Source organism: Haliotis rubra, unplaced genomic scaffold (assembly GCF_003918875.1).
Source record: "Haliotis rubra isolate DU_JTF1 unplaced genomic scaffold, ASM391887v1 Scf75, whole genome shotgun sequence".
In the NCBI taxonomy this organism is placed as follows: Eukaryota; Metazoa; Mollusca; class Gastropoda; order Lepetellida; family Haliotidae; genus Haliotis; species Haliotis rubra.
The window spans coordinates 1,843,245-1,861,659 of NW_025767468.1; the positions used below are offsets into that span (position 1 = coordinate 1,843,245).

At 39.6% G+C, this 18,415-nt stretch overlaps 1 long non-coding RNA gene across 1 annotated transcript in view; it reads right to left on the reverse strand.

Annotated features, from left to right (window-relative positions):
• LOC124260122 overlaps positions 1-14,786 on the reverse strand; it is a 29,469-nt gene extending 14,683 nt beyond the window's left edge. The window contains exon 1 of the long non-coding RNA XR_006894002.1: positions 14,752-14,786. This is a non-coding gene — a long non-coding RNA (uncharacterized LOC124260122). The remainder of the gene's footprint in view (positions 1-14,751) is intronic.
• Positions 14,787-18,415: the final 3,629 nt, after the last annotated feature.

An 18,415-nucleotide genomic window follows, 5' to 3' on the forward strand; every position in this document is an offset into this window, starting at 1 on the left:
GGGATGCCATGTTGAAAATGGGTCAAGTGGAGCTTGAACTCTTGACAGATATAGAAAAACATCTCATGCTGGAAAGAGGATTGAGGGGTGGCATATCTTTTATATCAACAAAATATGTTTCCAGTAATAACCCTCTTATGAAAACCAGATCGTTTAATCCCAATGATCCCATAAGCTATCTCATGTACTGGGATGCTAACAATCTGTATGGGTGGGCCATGTCTCAAGCCCTACCTGAACGAGAGTTTTAGTGGATGGAGAATGTAGACCAAATTGATGTTATGAATATCCCCCTGGCTGCCGAGTTTTTTTTCAGGCGCACATTTTCATACAGTTTGAAAAGTGAACGTTGTGCGAGAATTGCTCTCGCGTGGTCCTGGATCTACGTAAGGCTATAAAATTACACAGAAATGTAGAATATTAAATTTCCTATCCGTTGGTATAAATATAAGTGCAACTACCTTGGCGGTTTGAGAAATAGACCTTGCTAAATGTTGTCCAAATTTTTGTTATGCGTTAAAAAACAGTAAATTTCTCCGCTTTTTATCGCGCACCGATAAAAGCACTGTGCTACGAATTTTTTTAATGGGCCATCTTTACGGAAAGTGTGAGCGAAGGAAATACAGCCTGATATCTGAACGACATAAGTGTATATGAATTGGGTTTATGTGCTTGTGCATAGCGTTATACGCTCAACATTAAAAATGACTCGCAATAAATGTCAAAAATGTATTTTCTTCTATGACGTCAAACGACGAAAGAGAGGTCATACACGTATAATGATAAGGGGGCATAACTCCGTTATGCGTAACACTAGGTCAATGTAACTCAGATCACTTGGAGAAAATGTGTTGTGGATACGGACGCTATATTTTCGTTATTTTATATTCTGGTGAACCTCACTATTCCAATTCAAAGTTCCCCAATGAGAACGGATGCGCTTTGGTAGTTTCACAATTTATAAGAAAAGATGACAACGTATTACATTTGAAAGCACGTAATAGCGATTTGAATGGCCCTATCCGATATATAAGTTAGTTCTTAGATTCCCATATTCTCCTGTTTGTGTAGATGTAATTTGACTAATTTTGCATCGTTATTACCAGAGTACTAGCCATATCTTCAAATGTAACGAAATTGCTGAAAATAATACAACATTTTACTTGACGTCATCGCTTGTTTTATGCATTTTGCGACGTCGGAAAACGACGACATTGGTATGCTGATTAGTATATATCTCACTTAATTTCCATTAATTGTATAAAAGGTCTAGACTTCTATGTCAGAATTTTACACTCTTTAGACAAAACATAAAATGACTGATTTTTCCATTTAAATAGTGTCCTGAATATATCAACAATTAGACAGTTTGACAGCGTATCTTATTGTGACCAACACGCGCACCTGTTTGGCATCAATTTAACGTAAATAAAAATAATATTTCACAACACCCGAACATTTTGTTTGGGATAAGAATTTTGTTTGTTTATGATTATGAAGCTATTTCTCTTCATACGTATGCAATGACAGATGCATAAAGATAGCTTTTGATATATGGAACTATATATTAGAATATGGATATAAGATTTGTCCGAATTAACACATGAGATGGTATATATATTTTTCAACAATTTTCCTATGAGTAGTTAGAGTTTGATATCCTGTCATCACAATATTATTTAATCGAATATGAATTGAATATATTATCGAAAACAATGATAGAGAATCATAAAACGTTGCCAACAAACGCGCACCTTGCCGATCTATATGCATCATTCTTTTGTCTATAAAACGACACAAAATTATGCAATGAGCAAGACAATTCCTTTAAATATGTGTGCATGTACATTTCATACCATATATAAATAATTGTCATTAATATTATCAGTTTTGCGTATAAGGTTGAATCATATCACCGTTCATTAACCTGTTCATATGAAATTGCAATATTAGTCCAAATAAATTGAATATTGTACATCATAGGAACTAAAGTAATTGCAGTTATGGCTACGTTTGATCTTCTAACACTTGTGTAAAGGTTTAAAATATGGTGTATTGCAATAAATATGTCACTTTCTTATGTAAATATGATTCAAACAATCAAAAACTTTCAAAGAATAAAACACCGTAAACCCTATATGCATGTATGATATGATATTGAACAAGGCTAAATGTAGATACTGAAGTCAGTTTCATGAAAAAGTATCCGAACTATGCGCAAAATATACATCATAATACTGACAGTGTAATCGGAAGGATATGACGATTGTGTTTACTCTTGTTCAACCGACCTTCACCTCAAAGAAATTGCCTAATATGTACAACAATGTTGACGTATGACATCACTACCGCTGACCGATTTCTTACAAAATGGCGGCTTTGCTGACAAGGGTACACAGGATTTTGCGAGGACCCTTCCACTGATTCAGGGATCGTTTGTACATAAATATGAGATGTAAGTAATCAGAATGATTCTGACTATCTGTGTATTGTTATATGTTTTTATCTTTTTCACTATACGTAAGAGAAAAGGACAGAAATGCAGATAATTACCGTTGTCGTTCTGCGTGATTTGGCGTCAGTCATGGCGTCACGCTGCACGGAAACTTTGACAATTTCTTATGAATTATCAAATCATTGCATTGTATCTATTTATAATTTCCTATTTCTTGCTACGATACTCTTTCCATGTATATTCTAAAGGTATTGAGCCAATCGCAAGCAATGAATAGACGGATGAATGTTGAAAAATTTCAGAAAATGCTACGCAGTGTAAAATCGGAATTTGTCTTTGTTTACATTTCACACAAACGCAGTCTTTCAAGCACAGCGTTCGTTTTCACACCCAATATGTTTCGTCTCATTTTATCTAGACAGTTATTATTGGTGACACAGACCAGTTTCAAATTGATTCTTAAATGTATGGGGAATTCAGTGATGCATTTTTCGAAGCTGAATATGAAATATACGTGATGTAATAGGCGTCTCAATACCGGCCTTCGCGAAACGTGATTTTGTAAACACTATCCAATATGGCGGAAAGCGCTCTACGGCGTTCGTGTAAGTGCATTTTCGAAAACATCCCAACCGATTCTAGATTCATCGGCAACGTTTCAGAATTATAATTAGCGATTTCATGTAAAACTGATATCAGTGATCATAAATATGTTATTTTTGAAATTCAATACTCACAGTAATTATCCGATTTTCACATTTCAAAACATACAGCAAATAACGCTGTGAATCGCGATTTCATACTGTGTAAAAAATGTCGCCATTTTCGATGAAGCCTATTTTGTAAGGTCATTTTCAGCACTTGAGCTTTGTTTAAAATAATAGTGGATGGTATCAAGAAACAGGGAATTTCCCGCAGAATTCGAAACTGTGAAGTGTATTTGTGTGCGTGGGATATTTTGATTTTTATTCGACTTGAAATTGAGGGTTGAAGGGGAAGGACATATATGTCCCTGTGGCATCCAGGGGTTATTTATCTATGCAATATTTATGACTGAACACCTGTTCTACTTTGGACATTTTGTGCGTATATATATATAGATGCAAATTTGTGTAGAAGAGTTCACAGTTCATCATTATCTGTATCATCATGCTCAGACATGTCAACAAGTTCTAAATCTTCAGCCTGGCTCAAGTCCACATGAGAGAGAATATCTTTCACGATAGGTTTCATCCACTGAGGGATTTTAGCATCCATTTCTTTGGAGTCCAAGTCAGGGTCCAGAGCTGTGATTTTCTCCAATATAGGCTTGAAGAGGGGTCTGTACTGATATGCACATCTATGAGAGTTATCTCCCTTGTATTGTAATGAGGGTTAAATGAGTAAAGCAACATGTCCGACCTGTACCCACGACGTCTCTGTTTATTCAAATCTCAAGATACACAGAACGCTACAGGGTCCATATCCAAAATAGCTGGCATAACGAACGGCTATCGCAAGTCTATCAAGAAAGGTAGTTTGCCAGCATTTCCGCAGTTTCTTCTCAACCCATCGTTCACTCTTTCCTTTATCCTCAAAGTCCTCCTTATTCTTCCAGGGCCCACTTGCACAGACCGATCTTAGCGCTACAATTATTGTAAATCCTTAAGATCGCGATCTTAGGCTTCGCTTACAATCGCCATCTACTTGCACAAAGCAATTTTAGGCTAAGATCATTGTAAGTTACAATCAAAACTTACAATTGGTCCGGACCAATTGTAAGGAGCTAAGATCATTTTAGCCATTTTAGAAATGGCATTCAAATTAGTGTCTGTTTCAAGCAAATAATCAGCTTTACGTTTGGAGATTGCATTTATATTGCATAAAACTGTGTGGTTCGCCTCGACACTTCAACAGCACGGAGAATGCACAACCGATTTAACGTCGGATACATTGTTATTTACTGTAGTGAATCACATAACTATCGAGTCTATATCACAAAGTACTATTCCCACCCGATTCAATGTTGGAATAAGAGTGAAACAACATACCTTCTTGATAATCAAGGAAAGGATAATAGCGAATGGTGTCCACGTGCGATTAACAATGGCCGTGACCTTTTCATTAACTCAAGAGCAGATAATTTTACTTTATACGCAAGATGGGAGTGGTTTCCCTTGACATATGCCGTTGCCGTACAATCTGCCATGCCCAGCAACATACTGATATCTCTTTTCGGCCATGGAGTGATTTTGTCTTAGTTTATCATTAAGTAAAGTACAATTAGATACAAGTTAACGTGCAAAATCAAGTTTCTTTCTCATCCATAAATCTAAATTTGATTATGCAATTTAAATATATACAAGTAGTCATCAAATAGGGATATACACATGATGAGGCATTAAAAATTTATGTTTCAAAAGAATTTCACTTTAAGAAACTTATTTATCAACGCAATAGGGTTAAATAAATAATTAATATACTGTGAATACGTATTTAATAACTACCCTTCCACTGATTCAGGGATCGTTTGTACATAAATATGAGATGTAAGTAATCAGAATGATTCTGACTATCTGTGTATTGTTATATGTTTTTATCTTTTTCACTATACGTAAGAGAAAAGGACAGAAATGCAGATAATTACCGTTGTCGTTCTGCGTGATTTGGCGTCAGTCATGGCGTCACGCTGCACGGAAACTTTGACAATTTCTTATGAATTATCAAATCATTGCATTGTATCTATTTATAATTTCCTATTTCTTGCTACGATACTCTTTCCATGTATATTCTAAAGGTATTGAGCCAATCGCAAGCAATGAATAGACGGATGAATGTTGAAAAATTTCAGAAAATGCTACGCAGTGTAAAATCGGAATTTGTCTTTGTTTACATTTCACACAAACGCAGTCTTTCAAGCACAGCGTTCGTTTTCACACACCAATATGTTTCGTCTCATTTTATCTAGACAGTTATTATTGGTGACACAGACCAGTTTCAAATTGATTCTTAAATGTATGGGGAATTCAGTGATGCATTTTTCGAAGCTGAATATGAAATATACGTGATGTAATAGGCGTCTCAATACCGGCCTTCGCGAAACGTGATTTTGTAAACACTATCCAATATGGCGGAAAGCGCTCTACGGCGTTCGTGTAAGTGCATTTTCGAAAACATCCCAACCGATTCTAGATTCATCGGCAACGTTTCAGAATAATAATTAGCGATTTCATGTAAAACTGATATCAGTGATCATAAATATGTTATTTTTGAAATTCAATACTCACAGTAATTATCCAATTTTCACATTTCAAAACATACAGCAAATAACGCTGTGAATCGCGATTTCATACTGTGTAAAAAATGTCGCCATTTTCGATGAAGCCTATTTTGTAAGGTCATTTTCAGCACTTGAGCTTTGTTTAAAATAATAGTGGATGGTATCAAGAAACAGGGAATTTCCCGCAGAATTCGAAACTGTGAAGTGTATTTGTGTGCGTGGGATATTTTGATTTTTATTCGACTTGAAATTGAGGGTTGAAGGGGAAGGACATATATGTCCCTGTGGCATCCAGGGGGATATACCACCTGATGCTGATATCGGCTATATCCTTGAGGTAGATTTAGAATACCCCTCTCATTGCATGATCTCCTCAATGACTATCCCTTAGCCCCTGAACATTCTAGAGCGACAAGGTCACAGCTTGCAATGGTTTAACATTGGTTTGTACTTGTCTATGAAGTAGTGTTCTTTTAAAATTCGTTTTACTTTGTCCTGAGTGAACATCTAGATGTCTGTGCGAAAGGAAACGATGTTAAATTTACAATATTTCCTTTTTATCAAGTTCAAAATTCGGACAAAGTAAAACGAATTTTAAAAGAACACTACTTCATAGACAAGTACAAACCAATGTTAAACCATTGCAAGCTGTGACCTTGTCGCTCTAGAATGTTGTCCCTATTATGACGTCACAATATATATGTAATGACGTCATACTGTAACCGCTACAATCTCCCTGAAGAGTAAAGAACGAAACATGTTGGAGAAAAAGGCATTCTGTTTTTATTTATCTATGCAATATTTATGACTGAACACCTGTTCTACTTTGGACATTTTGTGCGTATATATATATAGATGCAAATTTGTGTAGAAGAGTTCACAGTTCATCATTATCTGTATCATCATGCTCAGACATGTCAACAAGTTCTAAATCTTCAGCCTGGCTCAAGTCCACATGAGAGAGAATATCTTTCACGATAGGTTTCATCCACTGAGGGATTTTAGCATCCATTTCTTTGGAGTCCAAGTCAGGGTCCAGAGCTGTGATTTTCTCCAATATAGGCTTGAAGAGGGGTCTGTACTGATATGCACATCTATGAGAGTTATCTCCCTTGTATTGTAATGAGGGTTAAATGAGTAAAGCAACATGTCCGACCTGTACCCACGACGTCTCTGTTTATTCAAATCTCAAGATACACAGAACGCTACAGGGTCCATATCCAAAATAGCTGGCATAACGAACGGCTATCGCAAGTCTATCAAGAAAGGTAGTTTGTCCAGGGCCCACTTGCACAGAACGATCTTAGCGCTACAATTATTGTAAATCCTTAAGATCGCGATCTTAGGCTTCGGTTACAATCGCCATCTACTTGCACAAAGCAATTGTAGGCTAAGATCATTGTAAGTTACAATCGAAACTTACAATTGGTCCGGACCAATTGTAAGGAGCTAAGATCATTTTAGTCATTTTAGAAATGGCATTCAAATTAGTGTCTGTTTCACGCAAATAATCAGCTTTACGTTTGGAGATTGCATTTATATTGCATAAAACTGTGTGGTTCGCCTCGACACTTCAACAACACGGAGAATGCACAACCGTTTTAACGTCGGACACATTGTTATTTACTGTAGTGAATCACATAACTATCGAGTCTATATCACAAAGTACTATTCCCACCCGATTCAATGTTGGAATAAGAGTGAAACAACATACCTTCTTGATAATCAAGGAAAGGATAATAGCGAATGGTGTCCGCGTGCGATTAACAATGGCCGTGACCTTTTCATTAACTCAAGAGCAGATAATTTTACTTTATACGCAAGATGGGAGTGGTTTCCCTTGACATATGCCGTTGCCGTACAGTCTGCCATGCCCAGCAACATACTGATATCTCTTTTCGGCCATGGAGTGATTTTGTCTTAGTTTATCATTAAAGTAATGTACAATTAGATACAAGTTAACGTGCAAAATCAAGTTTCTTTCTCATCCATAAATCTAAATTTGATTATGCAATTTAAATATATACAAGTAGTCATCAAATAGGGATATACACATGATGAGGCATTAAAAATTTATGTTTCAAAAGAATTTCACTTTAAGAAAATTATTTATCAACGCAATAGGGTTAAATAATTAATATACTGTGAATACGTATTTAATAACTACCCAGATAGCATTCAGACGTAGGCCCAACGTTGGGCCAACGTCCGAATGCTATCTGGGTACTCTCTCGAAATATTATTTAATACACGTTATTCCCTGCCATGCATTCTTTACAACACTTCTGTAGCCATTATTTTATTGTATTTTATTCTAGGATATATTTAGGATTTTACCCTTCCCCCCCTAAAAAAAACAGCTGCGTATTAAACAATGTCTCATTGACAACCATTGGCAAATCATACATTTAGGTGTTATATCAGAAGGAAATACTGTTTAAATTTGTTAATTTAAGTTCCATAATTAAGTCACTAACTCAAATTTATTCATGTATTTTTTCGTATTTCAGTATTTTCATAAAACATGGAAAGGTATTTCTGTGGTTGCAATATCACATTGTCAGTTCATAAATCAAGACAGTTAGAATGTAGAAAAATATATGCTATCGTACACGTAATCGGTTCCTTCTAAGATTTCTGGGACTTTTTCATGAAAATTCTGCAAGGTGCGATTGAGGGAGGTATGTATTGTGTGCTGGGACCAGTATCACTTTTTATTTACGCAGCATGCTATGCGCACTTGCAGACTAGACGGGAGTCGAGTTTCAGAAATTCGTACCTCCACCGTTGAAGAGTTCGATCTTAGCTAAGATCGCGATCTTAAATACATGCTGTCTTACAATCGCTCTAAGATCATCTACAGGTGAGTTGAATAGAGTCACATAGTGAGAATTCAGAGCTATGTCACGTGACTGTTTCCCTTGTGGAAACAGATTTTGTAACAGAAGGAAGATAATGACATTCTTGTGATGAGAGGTTCGAGTAAATAGCTGAGAAATGTGTTTGTCATCCTTAGCTTCAGACATCATGTCATCCAACACCATCATGTTGTTATTTCTGGCATCAAAGTAGGTATCGTCAAGTACATTGTAAGGAATTCCATTCACAAACTTCACATGGGGCAACTGTTCACTGATCACCTGGTACAGGGGCTGCCCATTGGGTATAGCACCAGATAATGTGATTAGGTGCTGGCTGTATACATCCCTTTGTGAGAAGGTTGCATATAAACATAGATTTGCCACTGCCAGTAGGGCCCACGACAACTGCATTAGAGGGGATGGTAAACTTGAAATGTAACTTATCATTGAATTGATTGCGGTTTCGCTGTTGCTTATACATTGAGTTATGCGGCAGCAGTGGTAATCGCGTCTGCGGCGGCAATGGTAATTGTGTCTGCGGCGGCGGTGGTAATTGCGTCTGTGTCTGCGGCGGTGCTAGTGGTGGATTTTCATAATCATTAGTTGAGTTGAGTTGAGCTTTACGTCACATCGGCATTTTTCCAGCCATATAGTGACGAGAACAAGTTTGCATTAGTAAACATTGTAAGTACACACTCGGAGTGAGTTTTATTTCAAAGACATTTATTTATTACATTGTCATTCAAAAGCAGAAAAAGTCATAGCATCAAATTTAAAGGCAGGCGGTTTGTTACGTTTCATAGTTACAATTTATGGTTGTTACATTTCACAGTTACAATTTATGATACAGATGAACTTCCCTCAGGTAGTTCAGTATCAGATGGGGCGCTCACGCGTGAGAACAGATCTTTTAGGTTTGTTGCATCATAATGTGAGTCCCTTGCAGGCGATAAGTCCACGCATTCAAGCAGAATATGCTTGACGGTGATCACCTCATTGCAAGAGACACACATGGGGGGGTCCATCCCCATCCGTTATCAGCAGATAGTCATGTGTAAATCGACTGTGGCCAATACGACATCGTCGTAGAATTACCTCATCGCGTCTTGACTGACAACCCAAGTAGGTATAACCAATTGTTGGCTTCAATTCATGGAGTTTGTTTCTTCCTACTTGAGTGTCCCACCTTTTTTGCATCAGGTCCCGAGTATAGCTTTTGATAGTGGGTTTGAAGTCACTGTACGGGATTAGCAGTGGAGATAAGGGCTTTTCAAGAGCTGCTTTTGCTGCAGCATCGGCCTTTGTGTTACCTGCTATGCCGACGTGACCCGGCAACCAGCAGAGGACGATGTCATATTGGCCAGTAGAAAGGTCGTTGTACAGTTCTAATATGTCCAGGATGATTGGGTGACTTGAAGTCACGTTTAGAAGTGCTTGAAGGCAGGATAATGAATCTGTAAATACGATGAAGTTTTTGGACTGATTTTGCTGTTGAATGTAGGTCAAAGCTGAGAAGATAGCTTTGGCTTCAGCGGTGAAAATGGAACTGTTGTCGGGGATCCTAGAGGAGACAGTCTTGGCTCCGATGACTGTAGCGCTGGCAACTTGGCCATCGTCCTTGGATCCGTCTGTGAAAATGGATCTGTGAGTGTTATACTTCGTACGTAACTGGTTGTATTCCTGTTGGAACACCAAGGGATTTGTTTCAGACTTTTTTGAGTTTGGTGAGGGTAAGATCGACCTGTGGTTTCACCATTTGCCATGGTGGTGAGGACAGAAGTCGGTATGGTGCAATGATGTCGAGATCAATTTTAGCTGCAGATATGTGTGGTTTGATCCTGATTCCAAGTGGTGGAACCAGGCTTGGCAGTTTAGGAAATAAGTTTTCATAGAGCGGGTTGAAAACACAATTGTATGCTGGATTGGGCTCATTTGAACGTAATTTAGTGATATACTGCAGTGAGAGTTTAATGCGGCGTTGTTCAAGGGAAGGTTCATTGGCCTCTGCATATAGACTGTCTACCGGAGAGGTCCTAAAAGCTCCCAGGCAGAGCCTCAGTCCTTGGTGGTGGATAGAGTCTAATTTTTCTAAATTGCTTTTGCAGGCTCCACCGTAGACAATGGAGCCATAATCTAGTTTACTGCGAACTAATGATCTGTACAAGTGAAGTAGGGTGGTCTGATCCCCTCCCCACTCTGTATTTGAAACTACTTTTAGCAAGTCTAGAGCCTTCAAGCACTTGGTTTTCAAATATTTTATGTGTGGTAAGAATGTCAGGTGGCGGTCGAATATGAGTCCAAGGAATTTGGCCTCTTCTACTACCTTGATGGGAGTACCATCTAAAGTTAGGTCTGGATCCTTGTGTGGTTTGTATTTACGACAAAAATGAATACAATTTGTTTTGGATTTTGAAAACTTAAAACCATTTTCATTGGCCCATTTTTGGATTTTGTTAAGGCAGAGTTGTAGCTGCCTTTCTATTGCGTGCATGTTCTTACCACGACATGAAATATTGAAGTCATCCACGAAAAGGGACCCATCAAAGCAACTGTTTAGAACGTTAGTGAGGCTGTTAATTTTGATGCTAAAAAGTGTGACAGACAGGATGCTGCCTTGGGGGGACGCCCTGATCTTGGTGGAAATAGTCGGACAGTGTGGAACCCACCCGAACTTGAAATTGTCTGTTATTTAAAAACCGAGATATGAATTGAGGTAATCTACCCCTCAATCCAAACTCGTGTAAATCTTTTAGGATACCATGTTTCCATGTTGTATCATATGCTTTTTCTAAGTCGAAAAAGATAGATACTGCATGTTGTTTGTTGACAATGGAGTTTTTGATGAATGATTCTAGACGCACCAGATGGTCAATGGTACTTCGGTTTTTTTTCGGAAACCACATTGGAGGTCACTGAGGAGGTTATTGGTCTCCAGGTACCAGATTAATCGATTGTTGACCATGCGCTCCATGGTTTTGCAAACGCAGCTAGTTAGTGATATAGGACGGTAGTTTGAGGGATCAGTATGATCGCGGCCAGGTTTTGGTATAGGGATGATAATGCCATTGTGCCACGAAGGGGGGAAAGTGTCCGGATGTCCAGATGTCATCAAATATATTTAGGAGTGTTTCCAAGCCTGAGTCAGGGAGGTGTTTCAGAAGCTGATAATGGATTTCATCAGCTCCTGCCGCAGTGTCGTGAGCCTGTCCTAGGGCAGTACTTAATTCATGGAGGGAGAACATTTCGTTGTAATCCTCCCCATTATCAGAGTTAAAATTGACTGGTTTCTTTTCTTGTTGGGTTTGATATTTCTGGAACCGAGGGTTATAATTTGATGAGGAGGAGTGGTTTGCCAAAGTTTCACCGAGTTTGTTTGCAATCTCAGATTTATTTGTTAGAAGGAGTCACCATCTTTCAGGTGGTGAACTCCTGATTTTGACCCTTGCCCTTGATCTTTTGAATCATGTTCCACACCTTGGACATGGGTGTGCGGGAGTTGATTTTGGACACATATTTCCTCCATGAGCGGCGTTTAGTTTGTTTGAAGGTACGTTTTGCCCTGGCATTTGTCATTTTAACAGCATTCAGGTTGTGCACTGTAGGATGTTGTCGGAAATATTTTTCCGCCTTCTTCCTATTTTTCCTAGCTTGTTTGCAGTTTGTATCAAACCATGGTTTGCGTATGTGCGGGTTTGCAGAGGACTTAGGAATACTTTTGTCTCCGATGGCATTTAGGATGTCTGAAAATAGTTCCATGGGGTCAGGAACATTCCTGAAGTTGTCCGGCTTAAGTTTTTCTGAACATAGGGTTTGGAATAAAGGCCAATTGGCCTTAGTAAAATTCCATCTTGTTGATGGTGGTTCATCCGTGGGGTTGATAGGAGTAAGAATTGTTGGGAAGTGGTCGCTTCCACAAAGGTCGTCATGGACCGACCATTCGAACTCATTTAAAAGATTAGAATCTGTAAGTGATAGATCGAGAGCAGAGTATGTTCCAGTGGCAGGGTGGAGGTAGGTGTTTGATCCATCGTTGAAGATGCAGACATCATTATTTGAGAGAAACTCTTCAAGTATCTTTCCCTTACTATTTGTATCAGTACTCCCCCATAGGGGTCATAATCATTAATGTGCTTATGTCTCCTGTGTCTCAGCATAACATCCTTCCTTGAAAACAGTCTCTGACAATCTGGACATGTTGCTTCAATGGTGGTTCTGTATCCAATGAGAAGTGCATCACATCTATCCTTATTTATACACCCTGGAGGTCCTGCTCTGGGATCCAGCTGTTGAATTTCTTAGGATAACGCATCCATTTAACATACACCTCTTTTCTACCAGCTCTCTTCCTCTTCTTCAAGACTTTTTCAACACGCCACAGGGTGTCTGCAGACTTATATACTTTCTGAAGTTCAATTGCATAAAAGGTACCAGTGATAGGATCCTCAGCCATATCCTTGACTTTATAGACTGGTATCCCATCCCTGTAGTATCGTCTGCTAATAATGAATATTTCCTCTGTCCATTTCTCCTGATAGTCACGTTGAAAGACATGTCTCAAATGTGACAGTCGCACCTGATCCCCTACTTTGAATTTAAAGGCTTTCCGTCTTCTTTCATTCATCTTCTCTGCTTTGGGTTTGACTTGTTTCTGCAGTGGATCAATGTACTGTTGTTTCCAAACTACTGATTCATTGTTCACATCAATATCAGCTGGTGATTGTTCATTGAACGATCTATGAGGTCTTTGGTTATAATCATTCACCAAATCCTGCAAAACGTTAGGATAACGATACGATACGTTTGTTTGAAAGTAAAGTATCTGTACATAGTCGTCTTTAGTGTTCGTATTACTCTCTCTGCATAAGAAGCCTTGGTTTCATTCTGTGTGACATAGTAGGTGATACCCCTGTTTGCTAAATATGATCTCACTTTCTTATTATCAAGTTCACGACCTTTGTCAGATCTTATAATTTGTGGTAGAGTAGCACGAGCAAATATCTTCTTCATGGCCTTAAGGACTGCGTCTGGTGTCTTATTATTTAGTGGTTCCACAAACAGAAATCGTGTAAATACGTTAATAGCTATCAATAAGTATTTTACACCGTCATTGTCAGAGGCTATATTGGAAACATCAGCCAGGTCAATATCCCACCGGTCATTAAAACCAGTTGAGACCACTCTGTTTCGCTTAAACTTATACCATACAGGGCACTGAAGTGAATAGGCATCTTGAGAAGCGAGCCACTTCTTGATGTGATGTCAGCTGATGTCAAATTTCCCTTCCCTTCCTTATAACTTAGTTGAACCCCAGAAGGAGGGTGGGTGTTTGGGATTAAAGTAAATGCTGGACAAATACTCTTTCCATCCTTCAGCGGGCATGGTGAGAAGACAAATGTTATAAAAATAAACTGCATATGTGTTAATAAGAAACCATGTCTCATTCAGTAGTGATCAGTTTACATAGGCTATGACTAGCCGACTGTGTGACCTAGTTTCTATCTCACTGTACGAGCAGTACTGTTGTGTAAGGTCCATAATGGTTTGTTTACACAGGTGACTACCTCGTCTCGCTATATGTGTGAGCTAGTTCCTCTCACCCTTGCATTTCACTTACTACCTAGTTGGTATGAAAAGATGTATGACGTTGATCTATGTATAGACTTTCCCAGTTATTGTACACTGAAATATAACAGTCCATACGTTGATATCTCTTTTAATATGTTAAGTATTGCCTCCAACAACTTGCGAGGGAGTTTTCCTGTTTACATACATACAGTCACGTTCGGTCTATGACAATCTCACTACCACCCAGACTGTGTCGTTATTCTGCTTCTCAAACAAACCCCGTCTCCTTGCTTGACTATGGTCATTAAACAATTAATTATGAATAAATGCTGGAATACAAGTCGTCTCCCTAATCGTAGGCACAAGCCAGCTCTCGCTATCCTTAGACTTGGGGAACTTCATTTCTAAAAATAGCCTGGTGTATTGCAACCACACCTTGTAATGACGTGTTTCTATAATTAGCTCGGCTCCATCGATAGCTGGCGTAGAACTCTCATTTTCTATTCATCAGGAATTGACTTTTGTGAAACAAGTCAGCGAGCCTGACCACCCGATTTTTCATAAAATGTATTATCTTTATACATCATACAATCTTGCCTGTTTGTACGTACCTCACACAGATCGCAGCCAGCCCATGTGGTCGCAAAGCCACACTGAAAGGGATGTAATGCATAAAATAAACTAGTGCTCTAAAGAAACTATACACAGCAACATATTACTGTAGCATAAAAATTCACAAAAATATAAATGAAGTGATAAAACCATACTGAGCCATGTCACACACGTACAGACCCATCCTTTCCTGGAACACACGTACAGACCCATCCTTTCCTGGAACACACGTACACACACATCCTTTCCTGGAACACACGTACAGACCCAGACACGTACAGACCCATCCTTTCAGGGAACACACGTACAGACCCATCCTTTCAGGGAACACACGTACAGACCCAGACACGTACAGACCCAGACACGTACAGACCCATCCTTTCGGAGAACAAAGGGCGAAACAAGTTAACGAATCGCATAAACGTCGCCAAAAAATACCCAAACCAAAACGACTTTTTCTGATGTAACACGAACTGCACGTGCATACTGACAGTATATAACAGCCCACAGGACGCCTGGGGAAAAGAACACAAAAAGCATGACAAGTTTGAGGCAAATCGAAAGAAAGAGAGATGTCGGAAAGTCCCAACAAGGAGCTAACCACACCGTCACTGCCAGAACCTTCGGCTGCACCCGAGCAACTGTCATCTCACTGATGCAATGACAACAGGCAATATACGTCGGACAGGCCTAGGAGTGGTCGACCACGTGTGACAACGCCCGGTGAAGATCGCCACATCCGGACAATTCCGGGGTATTTCGAACGCTGTTGTAATCCATTTGGCTATTCATCAAATAATACTTCATCATCTGCATATAATAAGTCTAACAACTTTATAAATATCACCAAATCTTCGTCTTCAATATAATTCAGATTTACACCATTACAGTTTAAAGTAAGTAAATGAGATTCAATATCTTTTATGAAAATGGAAAAAATTAATGGTGACAGATTCTCCCCCTGTCTGACGCCAGTGTTACATGGAAAGTAGTTTGACACACCATTATCACATTGTACAAATGATTTGATATTGTTATACATTGATTTAACAAGGTTCAGCAATTTACTCTCTATACCATTTTTGTGGGCATTTTTCTCCACAATCCCACTCGCCAAACAGTATCGAAAGCTTTGGTAAAGTCTATGAAGGCACGATAGTTTGTTTCCTATCTTTCAATATTTGCATCAGATTATAAATTATAAATACATTGTCAACAGTGGAGAATGACTCATTAAACCTGCAACCCAGCTTTGGCAGGTGTTAAAATATTATTAACGTTTAAGAAATCTACAGGCGATTGCTTAATATTTTAGTGAACAAATTTCCGAAACAACTCGGTAAAGTGATTGGTCTATATACGTTAGGATTAGATTTATCACCTTTTTCTTATAGATCGATTTAATTATTCCCGTTAACCATGATTCTGCTAAAACACCCTTCTCAAATATGACCGCTTCCGTGGTGTAGTGGTTAGAGCGTCCGCCCGGAGAGCGGAAGGTCGCGGGTTCGATCCCCGACCGCGTCATACCAAAAGACGTTAAAATATGGTACTTGTTGGTCCTTGCCTGGCGCTCGGCATTAATGGGTACATCAAGGACTGGTCGGCTCGGAGTCAGTATAATAGTGTCTGAGTGGGGCATGGTATCTCAGTGGGCTAGCACTATAAAACCAGCTTCAGTCTGGACTATAGTACTGTCGGAAATAGAAAAAAACTGTATTTTCTCATTTATCTCTACAATTTATGTAGTTGATATGTGCAAGTGTGAAATATCTGTAAAACTAAGTTCGGCCTAACTACAGTCACAGTGGGAGGGAGATAGGAAACGTAGAAAATGGACTTTACTGAGATGAGCAGTGCGGGTTTTTCTAAGTCCAAAACGATTTATTTGGAACAGACCATGGCTTTATGCAAATTAGTGTGCGACGATATTGTATTACAAAGAACACTTTTTAAATGCCCAATTTGAAATTAGACGTAGCTTCATTATAAACGATAGCTGGCGTAAACAATAACTTTAATGCTGAAACTATTAAGGATGTAGCTACCATGGACTCTCACTGTCACTATAAAAAGAAACAGATAGGAGGGTTCGTCAAGAAAAACCTGGACGGGTATCGCAGACAATCGTTGGGGTCGGGCTGGGGATAGAGATATCAGCTAAGATAAGATCATCCTTTAGGACAGTTATCCTGGGGAAGTACATGGCACGTCATAACTACAAATTACTTCCAGTCCTTTTGATCTTCGCGATCGGGTGGTCATGCCACCTATATATACTGAGTCAAAAAAGAAACTTCACAAAATGTAATTTGAAAAATAATGAATAATTTTTCTCTGATGATACATCTATGTATCCGAAATGGGATCCCTATCTTTAGACTCTAGAAAAACGTTAGCAAAACCCACTCAAACCCATCCATTCGTCGTGCAAATGACGTAAGTGCCAAATCAGGTTTTGCACGTGCAGTCGATCACGTGATCTTCGCATCGATGTTTTCTTCATATGCACGTGTTTGCATTGGCCTCAAGAATTGAAAAACCACTTTTAAACCACAGTTCTAACGGTACTTGAAATGCCACGATTGTCAAATGTGCAACGTGAACGTGCCGTTGGCATGTTGCAAGCGGGAAGATCAGTTATTGACGTCGCAACAGCAATGGGTTGCAGCCGTCCTACTGTGTATGACTTGCGAGGTCGTCTACAACAAACTGGCACCACTTCTGACCGCCCAAGGTCGGGTCGTCCACGTGTGACGTCACGAGCAGAAGACCGTCAAATCGTCCTACGTCACCTACGTGACAGATTTCTGCCGGCTACACGAACCAGGGCTGAGATGTTTAGAGGTCGACTGTCCTCACAGACCATTCGAAATCGGTTGCTGGCTGCCAATCTCCATTCTCGACGTCCATATCGTGGGCCAATATTGACGCCGTTTCATCAACGTCAAGGTCTGCTGTTGGCCCAACGTCATCTCCGATGGACCCAGAGAGACTGGAATCGAGTCGTCTTTAGCTATGAATCCAGGTTTACCCTCAGATTCGCGGACGGCATGCATAGAGTCTGGAGACGACGTCGTGAACGGTATGCCCAATGTTGTGTACAGGAAGTCGACAGATTCGGGGGCGGAAGTTGCATGGTGTGGGGTGTTTTCTGTGGGAACAACCGTTCCCGACTTCTGGTCATTCGTGGAAACCTCACAGCTGCTGCTTACCGCGACCAGGTGCTCACCCCTGAACTCGTTCCTTTCATGGCGGCTCACGGCCCAGGTCTACAGTTCCAGCATGATAATGCTCGGCCGCATACCGCGATGTTGACACGAAATATCCTTCAAAACGCTGGAATCAACGTCATGGACTGGCCATCGAGGTCCCCTGACCTTAATCCAATAGAGCACGTTTGGGATGCACTTGGGAGAAGGCTTCGTGGACTTAGGAAACAACCTCAGAATTTGCAGGAACTTGGCGCTGCCTTGCAAGAGCAATGGCGCAGAATCTCCAACCACGTGTTCACAAGCATCAGGCAGTCGATGAGGAGACGGTGTTTGTCAGTGGTGAATGCGCGGGGCGGCCATACACGATATTGAACTGAGAATTTTCGCATTTTTATTCTTGTGACTTGACATTCTGTATACCCATGGTTTGGAACGGCGGTGTAGCCTA